The sequence below is a fragment of the Neofelis nebulosa genome, chromosome 1 (assembly GCF_028018385.1).
Source record: "Neofelis nebulosa isolate mNeoNeb1 chromosome 1, mNeoNeb1.pri, whole genome shotgun sequence".
Lineage (NCBI taxonomy): Eukaryota > Metazoa > Chordata > Mammalia > Carnivora > Felidae > Neofelis > Neofelis nebulosa.
The window spans coordinates 168,371,718-168,388,898 of record NC_080782.1 but is presented as its reverse complement, the minus strand read 5'-3'; the positions used below and the strand labels follow the sequence as shown (position 1 = coordinate 168,388,898).

General features: G+C 38.0%; 1 long non-coding RNA gene across 1 annotated transcript in view; it reads left to right on the top strand.

Annotated features, from left to right (window-relative positions):
* LOC131519766 (uncharacterized) overlaps window positions 1-12,566 on the top strand; it is a 41,519-nt gene extending 28,953 nt beyond the window's left edge. The window contains exons 2-4 of the long non-coding RNA XR_009265783.1: window positions 10,007-10,158; window positions 11,829-11,959; window positions 12,288-12,566. This is a non-coding gene — a long non-coding RNA (uncharacterized LOC131519766). The remainder of the gene's footprint in view (window positions 1-10,006; window positions 10,159-11,828; window positions 11,960-12,287) is intronic.
* The last annotated feature ends 4,615 nt before the right edge of the window (window positions 12,567-17,181 follow it).

Here is a 17,181-nt window from a genome sequence, read left to right as displayed (position 1 = left end):
TTTTCTTTAGATGCTTTCCCTCACATGAAGCAAACAATTGTACCATAACTAACAGGCAGCTTAACCACTGCAATGTCACAATACAAAGCCCAACACACTCCGGCTCAAATTTACTTTTGTAATTAAAATGAAATCAACAACACTGCACTCTAAACTAATTCAATTGAAGGTGATATTAGCTTTTTGTTTTTGTTTTTCACGCATCTGGAAAAGACACCGTGTCTCCATTAGGATTTCTATATCTGAAGCTTCACTAAGTAGGGACCTTTAAAAGTAAAAGTGGGGGGTGCCTGGGTGGCTCAGTCCGGTAGGTGTCCCTACGTCCTACAGATTCCTTTACTGCGTGTGGCCACCTTTTGCCTCTGGTTCCTGTGTGTCTTTGCTGGAGTTCAGCTCTCAGACTCCTGGAACCTCTTTGCCCTTGTGCAGGCTGCTGAGGATTTTACATTGTCCCCTGGGACACCTCTTTGCCAGGGAGTGGCAGCAGTAGGATTGAGGACTGCAACTCCCTCCAGCTCCCAAGCAGAGCCAGCAGGGTCTTCTAGACCAGATTTACCCACTGTGGTACTTTCCTTGATGAACCTTCTTGGCCCCCTTCCTTTTCCACTCCCATTTCCCCTCTCCCTTATTAGTTTTTCTTGGAACACTTCTGATTAAATCTTATACACAGAAATCATTTCCCTCGGAGTGTATTTCTGGGAAACACAACGTAAAACGGTTACTGATCAGTTGGATCTTATGGCTGCATGTGAATTACACCTTGAGTTGATACAAATCAAGTAATAAAATTAACATTAATCCTCTTTATATTCAATTCATTAGCTCTAAATTATCATTCTGATCTTTCAATCTGATAACATTATAGAGTCATATGTGAACAGCTTGAAAATACCTTAGTTTTGGTCTCTTTGCAGTCAGTCTTAAAGAAGTAAATAAACATATTTTTTTTTAGTTCATGTATTTTTAGAGAGAGAGAAAGAGCATGGGCAGGGGAGGGAAGAGAGAGAGAGGGAGAGAGAGAATTCCAAGGAGGATTCGATGCAGGGCTTGAGCTCACGAACCATGAGATCATGACCTGAGCTGACGTTAAGAATCAGACGCTTAGCCAGCTGAGTCACCTAGGTGCCCCTTAAGAGGTAAATAAAACATCTGCATTTGTACTTTGGAGGGTTTGTTTTTGTTTTTGTTTTTTTTTTTTTTTTTACTTACATACTTTAAAAATCTAATTGATGTAAATGCTAGTCTCATTTCTCTATTCTAGAGGAACTTTTGAGCTTAAGCAATCTTGAGAAGAATTGATGTTACTGTCAATATATATTTTGAAGAAAAATTCAATCTATCCAAACATATAATCAAAAAATAGCTCATAAACGAGTAGTTCATGTAATAAAAGTGAGTTAGGAAAGGGAAAACTGTATATTTATAGTGGAGAAAACCAGCAAATACTGCTTTAATCATGTGTTCAAGGTTAATTAGGCCGTAAGTCACGTTGATGTTACAAGCACTCTGATAAAATATAATGAAAAAGGCACTTCGCCCTTGTGATTTTCCTTTAAAAAAAAAATCTCCAACCTAATCAGAATAACTAAAATTACCAGTGTTCTTCCAGAAAAAAATAAAAATCAAAACAAATTGAAACACATTCTCTAGACTACCTGGACAGTATCTTTCAGAACTTTGGGGTCATCAAAAACAAGACTAAGAAACTGTCTGTCACAGACCAGAGTAGCTCAAGGTGACATAACAATTGAATGTCATATGGGATCCTGCAACAGAAAATAGACATGTGTGGGCAAACTGGAGAAATCTGAAAATTAGCATTCAGTAATATTGGATCAATGTTAATTTCTTGTTTTGACTAACGTATCATAGTAACGTAGGATGATAACATTAAGGGGAGTTGGTAGCTTATATCTGAGAATTCCATGAATTATATTTGCAACTTTCTGTGAATCTAAAACTGTTCTAAAATGAGAACTATTTTTATAATTTTTAAGGTTATTTTATTTATGTTGAGAGAGAGAGAGAGAGACAGAGAGAGACAGAGAGAGACAGAGAATGTGTGCACATGAGTGGGGAGGGGCAGAGAGGGAGGCAAAGAGAGAATCCCAAGCAGGATCCATGCTGTCAGCACAGAGCCCATCACAGGGCTTGATGTCACAAACCGTGAGATCATGAACTGAGCAGAAATCAAGGGTTGGATTATTAACTGACCAAACCATTCAGGTGCCCCAGAAGCTATTTTTAAAATATGAGCCATTAATGCCATGGCCACACTATAAAATGTCATTGCCATCTTCTGCAATTGATCCTAACAAGAATAAATATACAGGTTTATTTTATTTTATTTTATTTTATTTTATTTTATTTATTTGGGGGAGGGGGAGCACAGGTGCACAAATCGGGGAGGAGCAGAGAGAGAAAGGGAGAGAGAGCATCTCAAGAAGGCTCCGACTGATCAGCACAGAGCCCACTGTGGGCCTTGACCTCAGGAACTGTGGGGTCATGGCCTGAGCTGAACCCAAGAGCTCAAGCCAAATGAACCAAGCAGGTGCCCAAAGGTTTATTTTAACGGAACTGCATGCTGGGAAAGGAGAAAGTGTACTGTATGGTTATGGAAATTCTTAAACGAATTCAGCAGCAGCAGAGTCTTGCCAGTTTGCCAAGATAAATGATTGTAGGAGACACAGCACGAGATATTAGAAGGAAATTAAAATGGATGGCTACCGATTGTGAGGATTTGGCTATATTTGTTGCTGGACAAAAATGCGTAACTTTATGTTATAAGCAAGGTTAGAGATAAAACCCAGAGGTAAACTAGAATTTACATTGAATTTCAGCAACATGAAGATTTTAGTATGAGTGTGTTCCAAATATTGCATTTGGTCTTGATCTGAAATTTAAATTTAACGGGGGATCCTTTATTTTACCTGGCAAACCTACACGGAGGGGACCCTGGGGACTGGTGGCAGGTTGCCTGTCTCTACAGTCGTAACTGAAAGTACTTTACCTTCTACTGGGAGACACAGCTATGCACTTAGTAACTTGAAAGCATGAGGCAATGTCAAAGATTCCAAGGTAAGAACTTAAAATACTCTGAAACCATTCAGAGAGAACCTTTAATTGGAACCGAAGGAATTAAGGGTGCCCGGATAGCTCAGTCCGTTAAGCGTCCATCTTTGGTTCCCGTCATGGTCTCACGGTTTGTGGGTTCGAGCCCCTCATCAGGGTCTGTGCTGACAGCTCAGAGCCTAGAGCCTGCTCCTAAGGAGCCTGTGACTCCCTCTCTCTGCCCCTCCCCCGCTCAGGTTCTGTCTTTCTCTGCCTCAAAAATAAACATTAAAAAAGATTTTTAAAAAAAAAGAACTGAAGGAATTAAAAAGGCTTTAATGGAATAAATGGCATGGGTACTGGGTTTCTAAAGGAAAGGAGAAGGAATGAAAATTGAGAGATAGGTATTTCAGGTTGTATCAACAATGCGGACAAATTACATAAATTCACACAAAATGCTTACTGATTACATAGCGACTAAAATTCTCTATTCTTGGGACTGGGAAAATTGCTTCTAGGAAAACGGAGGAGAAAAGGAAGGAGATGAAGGAGAAAGCCGTATCCTCCTAAAGCTTAAATAAGGAGAAGGGACCAAAATAACAACAACAATAACAAGAAACCAATAATTGATACGGGTAAAAAATGTAACGTGTTTTACAAAGCATAAGAAAGTGAAGGAAGATTCAGAATGATGGGTGATATAAAATGATCATAGGTAAGGTAGCACTTGAGTATTTGAAGGAAAAGAAGTCATGGAACTCTCTGGAGAAGAATGTCCAACCAGAGAGCAAAGCTCAAGCAAGAGTTTGAGAGCAGGAGACACGTGGGATGAAGAGAGAACCGAGTAGGATGGGAGCGAGGGGGGGTGGGGGGTGGGTGGGTGCAGGAAGGAAAAGAGTGAATGCTTCAATCAGGTAAGTCTTAGTCTGTGGCATGGACTTTGGCTTTGTCTCCAAGTAGGAAAGTTCTTGAAGTTTCCCTGAGCAGAGAAATGACACGATGTGATCCGGTTCATAAATAAATGCTCAGTCCAGAGCAACAACAGTGGAAGCTGAAGAGCCAGTGAGGAAACCATCCGGATGCTTCCACAGGTAGCAGCCAATGAAGATGCTGTCCTGGTGTTTCCATGGCAGCAGCCAATGAGAAAGCTTCTGCGGTGTTTCCACTGTGATCGCCCAATGACAATGCGGCCCTGTTGTTTCTAATGAGAGAAGTGAGGGCTCAGATTACCGGATATGTAACAGACGTGGAACACGCCGGATTTGCTCATGGATCACAAGTGAAAGAAGGAGAAAACTCAGGGATGCATTCAAAGCAGAGAACCATAGAATGGCAAGAAACGTGGGACGTGTAAATGATAGCACGAAGGGAGTGAGTGATGGACCAGAGCAAGAATAATAAGTAAAGTTCTCTCTGCAAAGTGGGTGACTTTTACAATGTTGGTGTGAAAAGATTGGGGTTAGATTCTATAAGTCGTGGGGAACCACGCTTTTATACGACAGAATATATAAAATAATAAGTTAAATAACAAGATAGTGATATGATATAAATTGCCTCATCTTTTTTGGACTCAAAGTGGGCAATTTTGATTTAATCACACTGCTTTCTTCATTCGGATCTCTTTAAATCCTGCTCTCATTTTATGCACCACCTCCAGCCCCCGCCTGTTTTCTCCCCATCCCCCCAAAAACTCCCAAGAAAATTACCCTTTTCTAAAACTTGGAGAGGTCATGATCGCAACATCCTTTCTCTTTCTCTGTCCCTCCTTCCTTCCTTTCTGTAGAGTATTACGTATGAGGGAGTGTAAAGGGGCATGGGTGTTCTCATACGTCGATTTCGAGAACACTAAAATGTATGATTTTTGTGGGTGATAAACTGACATGATTCATCAGAAATTAAAATACACATACGCTTTGAATCAGAAAGCTTAGTTTATAAATGTGCCTTATAGAAATCGGCACAATTTTATGAGTATACAAAAGAATTATTATGCAGTATTATTTTTAATAACCAATAAAGTGAAACATGGAGATGCTTGAAACTGGAGTGTTACTGATATTAGTAAAGAGTTAAACAAATGAGGTGAATAGCTAACTACTTAATGAGAAACTTGAGTAGTTAGCCCTACTATAGTGGTAAAAAAAAAAAAAATGTTAGTTGCAAAGATAAGATCGTTTTTGTTAAAATAAAAGACAATTTACAAGTACATATTGTTTTTTCACATATTGATATATGTGACTTTTTTCTTGATAAAATTTTGTTTCTTTAATAGAACAGCATGCTCAATTAGAAACAAAGATACAACGCAATTAGGATAACAGTGGCTAACAGCCAAAACACATATTTTAAGTAATCTGATAATGCAGAAAATAGAAGTTTAACAATCATCAGATTCATAAATTACTTATTACAAACCAACAAGTTAAAATATTTTTGTCATGTTCAAAGGACTGAATCTGATGTTCTAACGTAAGGATTTAATCCCTTTGGGTATCAGAAGAAAGAAAAATGGCTGATACGTTGAAAGAATCTTCCCTGTAATCTTTGCTTGTAGCAAACATTTTTAGGCATTGTGTGCATTGGTGATATTAGCTCGAGATAATAAATTATTACAGCTAAAGCAAATGCAGAAGATTTTGCCCAAGGCAAAATACAACATGGTTTCAACAAGAGTTATAGTTCCACAAGGGCCATTGCGGTGAAACTTCATGGTGTTCCAAGAGCTGTTTTTAATGTAATAACAAATATTAAGCACTTACAAAATGCTTACCCTTAATTGGAATGAGTTTTGCCTGAAGATAGAATATAATTTATGTAATGTTATTTTGCTTGTCACAATTAAATAAATACATAGCTTAAATATGTGATGATTAGAAATCGCTTTGAGTGCTTCATAAGGTACATAATTTTAGAGGGGTTTATTAAATATATATAACTGCCATGCTAGTTCTCTTTTATAGAATTTTTATTTCGGAGAAATTTTTAACGTTGACTGATAGTATATAAATAAATATATAAGCAAATCTGTTAAAACAACAGTGCCGCTTAGAAATCCAGCCTGGGTTTCCATTTAAAAGGTCTACGTCATCAAAGACGTGGCTTGTCAGACCACATAAAGCCAAAAGCAAATGCTCTCTCTCTTTTTAACAACCTTTTACTTGATTTTCACTCCTTTTTTTTTTCTGTCCCACATTTAATGTACTTTTGAGAGATAAGAAGATAAAATGAGAGTTTTCTTGTTTTCAAAGCCCTGTACTGGTGGGGGTTATCTCCTTTTTGGGGGAAGTTACCATTTTTTGTTTACTCGTTTGGGAAAAATTATCTCAGGGAAGCAGTAAGCTTGTGATTCTCATATTCGAAGTCTGTGGTATTTAACACTGTTTCTGTACTATCAACCAAATTTGAACCTAGAATAAAGAGGAATTATACATATTTTTTTCCCAAACAAGGCTTAAATGCAAAATATCTAAATTATTTTAAAAAACGGTACCACTGCTGGGAAGCGTGATTCTATGGGCCTTTTGTTCTTCCAGAAGGGACTGGCTAAGATAAAACTTGGGGTTTTCAGTAACAAATCAGCTATGGTGACCTTTGTTCTGATATAAGATACCAGCTAAATGGTTCCATGGGATACATTCTCCTACTGATCTCTCTTAGCTATTGCTTCCAGACTAAAGAATTCAGCAAGAAATCTAATTAGTAAGCAAAGAGTAGCTTTGTGTGCTATACTTAGTTCGTACTAATCTTCATATATATCCAGTTCTTTCCAAATTAACTGCTCTGTATTAGTGGCATATCACTAAACACTGTTATAAATCTAATAACGTGATATGTTTAAGAAACTGTTGTTTATGTATGTAGTGTCTTCTGGATGCAGCCTCAATAATTATTTATATATCAGATGAAAAGAGAATAAGAGGACTTTAAAAAATATTAATAGAAATGTAGGAATAATCAAGTAAAAAGGAGGAAAATAAGAGTTCTGTATCTGGGCTAGATGGGGGATGGGCATTAAGGAGGGCACTTGTTATGATGAGCACTGGGTGTTCTATGTAAGTGATGAATCGCTAAATACTACTCAGGAAACAAATATGATACTATATATTAACTAACCAGAATTTAAATAAAAATCTGAACAGAAAAGAATGACATATCGGCAGAGTTAAGCTGTGTCTATAGGCATAGTCTTTGCTAGTAATCAATGCAAGTTTAGATTTTGAATAGTGTGGTAGGCCCTTGAATACTTATCTGAGGCTATTTCCCAACAGTATTTTTTTAAAAGAAATGCATCAGGCTAAAATTTAATACAATTGGATTTTAAGGCTCATAAATGTAATCAGTATTTGTTGAGATTCATTATTTTTATTTACAATTTGAAAATTATGAGGGGAAAGGCTTAATACATTTCAAATGCCAGTATGTCTTTTCATGAACTAAAAGTTTGGCTTCAGATCTTTTTAGGTTTTTTTTTTTTTTTCCTTATTTTAGAACAAGCTGAGTGGAAACATCTTTGTATTTGCTCATGAAACCCCACAGCATTAACTCTCTAGCCTTGAGATTCATTAGGACAATGTCATTACAACATTAACCCAATCAGGATTTTACAATGAGAAATTCTCCTCTCAATTTTCCACACTGTCTATTAAAATTTTTGATAAGTTCTATAATAACCTCTCATTAAGTAACTTGATCATTGATTTACAATTTTCATTTACAGGCCACAATGCATAGTGCCTTAAGTTGTATCCTCAAAGAAGTTGCAATCATAAGAGGGACATAAATCGTTGAGTCATGTTTTAAGCAACAGGCTGGGGTTAATATGTAATATTTCTTTATTGTTTTAATGTTTATTTTTGAGAGAGTTGGGGAGGGGCAGAAAGAGAGGAAGACACAGAACCCGAAGCAGGTTCCAGGCTCCCAGCTGTCAGAACAGAGTCCGACTTGGGGTTCGAACTCACTAACAGAGAGATCATGACCTGAGCTGAAGTCAGGCGCTTAACTGAGCCACTCAGACGCCCCTAATATTTCTTAATATTTCCTGAAATGGTAAAGTATTCAATGGCACTCTACTCTGCATGGTTCAAAATACCTATGAGTCTATGATTTTCTCAGAGTGATATGTATAGTAATCCTTTGTATATTCAATTTAAAAATGGGGACATGAAGACATATACATACAATATAAATATTTAAATACATTTATAATTACACATATAAATATAAAAATAATATATATGTTTATATTGTTTATACATAGGCTACTCCCTTGTCCCACGTAGCACAGCTCTTAAATGATGGCAATGGAATCAAAACTAAAGTCCTTCAAACACTAAAGTAACACTTTCATGTTTTAGGAAACACTTAACAATTGCGTAATCTCCTGCATTTTGAATAGTTTATTCTAGTCAATTGTATTGATTTCACTAAACAAGGAAAAATATATTGGTTTTTTTCCCTTGAACCCTTCAAGTTTCTGTTTGTATTCTAGGTTATTTTTCTCATATTTCTCTCCAAAGTAACTTTAAAAAGTATTTTTTCGAGCCCAAGCGGTTATTCTTTCGGAACCCATGCCCGCAATTCAGGTTGGCGGATAAAGCAGAGGACAGACAGTCTTTTTCATTAAGTAACTTTAAGACACTATGGTGTTTATTTCTACAGATGTAAAAACTGAATGAATTGAAAGAAGAGGGGTTTGGATTCTTCGTTAGTATATCCTTGTTAGCCTGTCCCTGGTGCAGGCAGTGTGTCAAGAACTTGATATTTTCAGAACTTTCCTAGCAATGATCTTTTGTCATTGACTATTAAGATTTGAAGGCACCTCACACAGAGAAGACGTGACCTTAAGTGTGGAGAGTCAGAGAGAATGTGGAGATTTTTACTAAATTTCAGACAAGTTGTATGTGTGGGTGTGTGTATGTTTAGTGGATGAATGCAAACAGATGTCTGGTGAATACCGTTAGCAAGGAAGGGGGATAGATAGATAGATAAAATAGATTATCTTTTTCCTTTCTTTTCTTTTTAAACAAATCATCTCACATTTTTATTGAAAAGAAAAAAAAATACATGTTTCAAAAGAGACGGAAAATACATCCGATGAAGCATAATGCATGACATTTCTTCGTTTGCTGAGAGAGACAGGCATCTAAGGATATAAATTCTGGGGGAAGATGTCTCTTTTCTGTTGTGCTAGTGCAATGGGGAAAGAACAGAATCCTGATAGTGACATCATTTTATTTCCACGTGACTCTTCCTTTGGCAAGCCCCGCCTTTCAAAACCTAGGCACCAGGGTGACAGAGCAGGCTGCTGGCATGAAGGTGACCTAGGTTCTGGAGGAATTTCAAGGCTCTGTTTCATGGGCAACTGGAGACTAGGAAGATTTCCGTGTTAACGTAATTGATATTCAAGGGAGTAGGTATATTCATGGCTTTTAGAAGGGTATTACTTGCTGTTAGGCTGGGGGAGAATTCCACCTGAGAGCACAATGTTGTCATCAGGAAGTGCAGTCAGCCTTGATCTAAATGAGATCCCAAACAACCGAGATTCCTAAAGCCAATGCATATGTTCTTGTCGTATATATTTTTTGAATAATATATTTTATGTTTCAACACTCTCTGCAGACATCACATGCAAGCTGCATACATTGATTCCGATTTTCCTGGCTGATTATTTCTCCTCTTGGTAGTAAGTCAGACACTCAGGGAGATATTTGTTTTTCACATGAGGCTATAGCATATTGAAATGGCCAAGATCATCAAGCCACATCCAGAACAAATCAACAGTAAATAGAGGCTTTGGCAGTAAAGATGAAATGTGGGAAAGATCAGACTGTACTCCTTTCTAATCTTATATTCTCACCCCATCCTTCTCTGTGCCTGGCACGGTGTCCCGCTCAGGATTAAGGTTAGATAAATATATTTCAAAGTGATTGAACAGGTATTCAATAAATTCATATAGGATGAAGGAATGAATGAATACACGAAGAAATCTGTCCTTCTGTGTGGATCCAATCCTGGAAATGAATATTCTGCTGCATAAGACATGAAAAGAGACAGACACGAGGAACATTCTGTGGGAAAGATTTTACCAGAGCTGGGATGGCTTCATAGGTAAGAGGTATGGAACAGGACAATTTCCCTTTGGGTCATTCAACTTGTATTCCGTGCCATACAGATCAGATTAACAAAATAAGAAATTATCAATGTATCTGTTGTTATGTTGATCAATAAGATCAAAATATGTCTTCAGAAATAGTCTAATTAATATTCTTACCAATGACTTTTAAGAAATAGTTGATAGTTGGTCAGAAAAATAACGGTATTATTGTCTGACACCTGAGAAAAATAAATCTATAAACACAATACTTCAAAAGACCTTTAGAAATTAGAAATATTCTCTTGAAGAATTAAAGACAGTACTAGAAAACATTAGAAAAAAAGGAAATGTGCTACATTGAGAATGGCAAAAGATGTCCCTGCCGACAGTCTAACAGAGAAAATGGTCAGCAAGAAATATAAGGACCTTATGTCATACAGTTTTCTGAATCGCTAAACTACTCCATCTATGGAAACTAAACAAACGCAAATAATAGCAATAATAGAAAATGGCATATGGGATGAAAGTAACCAATGATACTTATTATTCTCTGCTTGGGTAGGGAATTTTCTGTCTTTATTAGAGAGACATTGCAGAGGGTCACTGAGGGGTGGGGAGGCTCTGAGGCCGTGTCCTTCCCTCGAACCCCAGCTCCAACCCTTAATTATGTCATCTTGGCTCTGTTTACAATTTCTATGCCTCAGTTTTCCCTTATAGACAGTAGAACTACATTATCACTTATGATACATCATCAAAATGAAATATTTATGATTTATCCCCAATAAGAAAAATGTGTAGCCTTGTGACCATGTTCAATGCATAATTTTTACCATTTTGAGAACATGTGGGAAGACATTGATTATGGAAACAACGGCTTTTCGGAAACACGGTAAATAGGATTAGACTTAAGAAAACTTACACTGTGAGTTTATATTGAAGAATTGCAAATATTTAAGTCTGAAACCATTCATTAAAATAAGGTGATTCTTTTTTCATGAGTATAATATATGATCAAGGTAGTAGTTTCTTTTCTCCATATCTACACTAGAACAAACAACAAATAATCTTAAATATGAATTGGGGCAAATTGGTGTTGGACACACAAAGAGTATCTTGATTACATGTTGGTAGACATTATATCAACTTTGCATTAAATGTTTAGAATATTTGTAATTATGGAAATTATATTCTACCTTTCTAAGAATAAGATAGCAATAGTCATATTTTTAAATTTTTTAAAACGTTTTATTTATTTTTAACACAGAGACAGAGTATGAGTGGGGATGGGGCAGAGAGAGAGGGAGACACAGAATCCGAAGCAGGCTCCAGGCTCTGAGCTGTCAGCACAGAGCCCAACGCGGGGCTCGAATTCATGAACTGCGAGATCATGACCTGGGCCGAAGTCGGACGCTCCTCAACCGACTGAGCCACCCAGGCGCCCCAGCAACAGTCATATCAAAAAAAATGCTAACACTTATATAGCAATTACTATAAGCCATAGACTCTTCTAAGCTCCTTACTTATATTGTCTGAAAAACAAGAGATACATCCAAATGTTATCTCTCTAAACTCGTAACTCAGTTCATGGGTTGTAGTTCTCAGCGTTCTTTAGACTTAGTACAGTTCAAGGGAAATTGGAGAGAATTAAATACGGTTTACAGAAAAAGCACGAATATGCTTTCAGGTATGCACGTGCAACAGGACAAGAGAAGGAAATTCAAGACTCAGTGAAAATCAACAGTTTAAAGTAGCCAGCATTGCTGCGGATTATATGGCCGGAGAACTCAAATCGCTCCTTTCAAGTCAAGTCCTGGGGTAATTCGCACGGCTTCCTTCAAAGACTAATTCATTTAACACGGAACAGTACGGTTCAGAGCTGAAGTAATAGTTAACATATTGCTTAACTCTAGCCTGGACTGTTCTTAACACTCATATCCTCTTTATTAAAGGATTGCTAGAGAGTCTGAAGCAAATACATATTTTAAGAGGTTTTGTTTTTTCCTAAACTTGGGACTGGGGGAGGGTCCAATTTTAAAAACAATTACGAGAGAGATTTAGTTTATATAACATAGCATTGTGTTGGGAACTAATAGGCTTTTTTTTTTTTTTTTTTTTTTTTTTTTTTTTTATATAACTGTGATAGTGGGTGCTCTGGCTCCAAGCTTCAAACTTAAAAATCCAAGATTCCTGAAACTCAGAAAATCTCTGAGTGAAAGTCAACTTCCTCTTTAAGTGTTCCCCGGGCACACGTATTTCATGTTGTGGCTGTTGTTGACCAAAATGACAGATATCAGATGAATTACTCCTTTTCTGAGAACCACAATACTTTTTATACTAATTATGATGTTTGGAATGGAATCAGAAAAGGCTGGGAGTGTAAAGAAAAGGGAAAAAAATGTTGCTATTAGAGTGTAAAGGGCAACAGGCCATCCTTGCCTCTGTATTTTGGGGCACAGATTGATCATTAAACACTTTTTGGTACCTCTTGACTAAAGACATTTTATATCCCGGATTAAGAAACCTCCTAATGAATGAAAGAAAAGGAGGGGAGGGGCCGGCAAGGAAGGGGATGGGGAGGAGGAAGGGGAAGGGAGGGGAGATGTAGGGGAGGGAGGAGAGGGAGAGAGGAAGACTAGAAGAAAACAACAGGTTGAGGCAAGAATTCACCTAATGGATTTAACAAGCATAACATAGAATTTGTTTCTAGCCATATGCCATATTTGGGGAAACTCATTCTGAAATAATTTCAGTGTTTTTTGGTGTCTTCCTTTCATTAATTCACAACCATCTGTCACTCCATAGAAGTGTGATGCACATACCCTAATGAATGCCTCAGAGCAATGCTGATCATTCTGTACATTATTTTTATCAGTTGGATGTCTGAAGTGGGATCATAATTCTTATCATCATCTTGTTTTTTTGACCCGTAGACGGATTCTTGAGTCTAACGTTTCAATTCCCATAGAAAGAAAATACGACTAAGTTTCTATAGTGAGGATTTGCCCTCAGGCAGCCTCTGGGGCCTTTGGAAGAATGGCCTGTGTTCACCCCCACACTGTGTTCCTCTTTGCTACTCAGTCCCGTTGTGACGAAGGCTTCTGAACCGGTCGCTTTCACATCTGTCATTAATTCCTCCTTTGGCAAACTCAGAATCCGGAATGACGCTTACCTTCATCCTTGAAAGAGCGCTTTTATCATTTGGGCGGAAATATATTTGCATATACTTGTAGCATTTGTTTAATGAAGTAGACTTGAAAAATATCACCTTCCGCAAGTATAACCAAAAAGCTAATAAATCACTGCTGTCACTTCTTAACAAAATATTAGCTTAATAAAGGGCAGAGACCATACTCACTTCAATTTTATCTAATCATAAGCACACCTTTACGGAAAAATAATTTACATATATTGTATTCGATTCCACGTACGGGAAATGTATATCTTATTTTTCTAATTAACGGCTAGCGTCATGCTTTTTAAAAAAGAAAAAAAAAACTTTTATTTGTATATGAATAACCTTGGGTTCTGGGTAACACGCAGATGCTGTTTCAGCAGGTTTGAGGGTGAAGGACGGGGATTCTCATTTCTAACAAGCTCTTTGGGGCTGCTGGAGCCCCGCGCTCACAGAATTATTTTTAGTAGCAAGGTGTTAGAACGCCCCAATGCATTATTACCCTTTTGAAGCTTCTCTTTTTCACAGTTATCCTTAAATCCCCAAAATTTATTCAGGCAAAAGGGGCTTGCTTGTAATGATGGGCAGAGAGCCAGCTGGGAACTTTAGTTATACTGACGACTGGACGGCTGCCTTGTCCCCTTGAGTCCCTGACTTTCCTCTTCGAAGGGACCCTCCGTGGCCCCTGGGCAGTTCTATGGTGCATCGGCACTCATTCTCGGGCTGCAGCACACACTTTTCTCACCTCACACACACACATACTCTTCTCCAGCACAAAGCACAGTTCCAGGGCAATTGCTTGGAAAGGGGCTTTCAGCCGTGGCCAAAGACTTTCTCAGAATTGCCCATACTTCCTCCCTGACTTATGCATCCACCAAAACGCTTAGTTTCTTCCCTGATCCCAGGTCTTCAGTACAGAGCGAATGTAAGATAACAACAGCAGCAATGACAAGACCAGCATCTTTAAGTGTTGTGCCCCCGCTCCGAGGAGCTGACGAGTCAGCCGTGTTTGGCTCCAGCTTCCTACTGGGTCACTAGGAACCTAATGGCCTGAGTTTGTATCACAAACACCATTCCAGCGACCTTTTCATCTGGACAGAAGATGAATTTTTCCTCTGTTGAAAAAATGAGAGGGGTGCTCAGGTGGCTCAGTCGGTTAAGGGTCTGACCTTAGCCCAGGTGATAACCTCACAGCTCGTGGGTTCGAGCCCCGTGTCGGGCTCTGTGCTGACAGCTCAGAGCCTGGAGTCTGCCTTGGATTCTGTGTCTCCTTCTCTCTCTGCCCCTCCCCTGTTTGTGCTCTCTCTCTCTCTCTCTCTCAAAAATTAATAAAAATTTTGAAAAAAATGAGAGAAAAAACATATCCCTGCTACTATTTCTGAATCTTGAATTACTGTATGTGAGATGATTGATAATTTAAGTTGTATTCACATCACCGTTGCTATGTTGGTGTTTATGAGGGGTTATGGCAAATTGACAGAGTAAAAACATCATTAAATAGACATTGTGGTTTTATTCTATCTTACCAATTATTAAACTGGAAAGGTTATTTCCCCAAATATTTCTCCAGTGAGTTATTAGATCTGATATTGTGTTTATGTGTTCTTTCACAATAAGTTGATAGTGGATCTTGAATTACAGAGGTCTTTCATTCATTTGAACCTAATGGGAACATTCAATGGGAAAAACATTCATTTTAGGGAAGAAGGTTTAGCTTAACTGAGGCCATGAGAGAGATTTATAACAAAATAAAATCTTTCAATAATTTATTCATAATGGCTAACATACAGAAGCAAACTCTCATTGGATACCACCATAGACTTCTTTTTACCATCTTTAAAGCATTCAAAATCCTACCCAAAAGTTAAGGAAATCAAAAGTTGTTAAATGTGATGGAAATGCTCTGCCTGGTAGGCATACTTCTTAGTGTTCTTTCAAAAACAAAGAACATGTGAAAACTATAGGCAGTCTTTACTTTATATCTGTTGATCATTAAATTATTTCATGCTGTAAATAGGAACCTGCCAAAGATTGTAATCGGCTTCAATGGGTACCAGATACTTCCTTTGTTATTATTATTTACTACAATTACATTTACAAATTTTTAATAAATGGGTTGATTATATCTCACAATGTATTCAACTAGGTTCTCACCATGCACACATGTGCACACAATGCAATTATTGGAGGGAAAATAAAACTCACATTGATGTGAAGGAATCCTTTTACCCTCACTTTCTGAATCAGAATACATAACAATTAATAAAATACAGAGAAGGAAACTAGAATACCTTGGAATGTGTAGTGTGTGTAAAAACAACATCAGAATTAGTGATGTGCATAGTGTTTGGATATTGGACGTCTTTTTTATTAGACTGAATGAGAGCGATGCACCAGGAGAGAACGTACGTGAACCCCTTCTGCATCACTAACAGAGCCACAGGAGCCTGAGAGGAGAGGTCTGTAGCTGCGATCATCTCCAGCACTTTCTACAGTTCACAGACTTAGGCACGTACTAAAGATGGGATAAAAGGGTTCTGGCACGTGTCATTCCCTCTGACCATTAATCTGCTTGTATAGTCATGAAGAATTTGGTATTTACTACTGGTTTTTCATATACCTCCTCTTAATTCCTTACAAACATAGAGGAAAACGTCAAGTGACTACAAAAGGACTACTTTATTTTTTATATTGTATGACAGGAATTTGGCCAAGTTCAACTATTGAACCCTCATGGACTGGGCTTTGAGCAGCAGTTTACATTTAAGCACAGGTTTACTGAGTACCATCAGCTATGACAAATTTGTGTGAATGGCTCAGTCTTACGTCTTTGAATTCTGACGACTTTTCTCCCAAATGGCCTAGAAGTACTTCTATTTGTGTTCTCTTATTATCCTCCCCCTCCTCCTCTTCTCCCTCTTCCTCCCCCCTCCTCCTCCTCTACCTTCCTCTTTTGGCACACAGAGTCTATGAGATGGGTTAAGAATTTTCCATCCATGTTTTGTAGGTGATAGATGTAGTAAGAGACGCGTCTTGTGAACAGAGGTGACATGATGTTTTCATTTTAAAGTGCAAAACTTCCAAGGGCAACAAAAGTACAGAAATATTCAGGATCGCGGCAGAAATGTAACACCGCAGTTTGAGAAGTCATCGAGTGGCAAATGAAAATTATGTAAAGACCGGTAATTCGTGGAAAATCATAAACCTGAAGCTTTACGAATTTTGATTCAGTGAAGTAGAACACAGGAAGCCCCAGCAGAGCCTTAATGAACAAGGAAGGGTGGAGCCCAAGTGTTACAGAAACACCAAAGAAAACGGTTTTGCTTTGCCTTGGCTGTAAGAGGAAGTCAGGCAGCCACAGACTAGGTAGAGAAAGGTTTATGATTTTACGGGGTTTCATTTTTCTCTTCCTTACTTTCCTTCTAAAGGATACTGGGTCCCAAAGTTGGTCTCTCAGAGAGGCCACACAATTGAAAGGGGAAAAAGAAAAGGGAAAGAGTTAAGAAGCAAATGGAAAAGCAAAGAAAGATGGCAGCACGGGGTAAAGAAACACTTTACACAGAGATATTCAGGCAGATGTTCGTGCGTTGGATTGTGGGCATTAAAACATAATTTTAAAAGACTGCTGGAAACGGGAGGATTAGGGCAAAACTGTGAAGCATACTCCATCATAAATTAAGTGGAATTGATGAAATAACACCGTGCATTAAAGAGATAAACAACTTGGAAGATAATCGTGTGCTCTAGTCTCTTGAGAGTTTCATTTTGGAGAAATCGGTTTCAGAAATGCCCCCGGCTCTGCTGCGATCAGAAATTCCAGGATAAGATTCAGCACGTGGAAAACTCTTAGAATCCTGGGCAGATC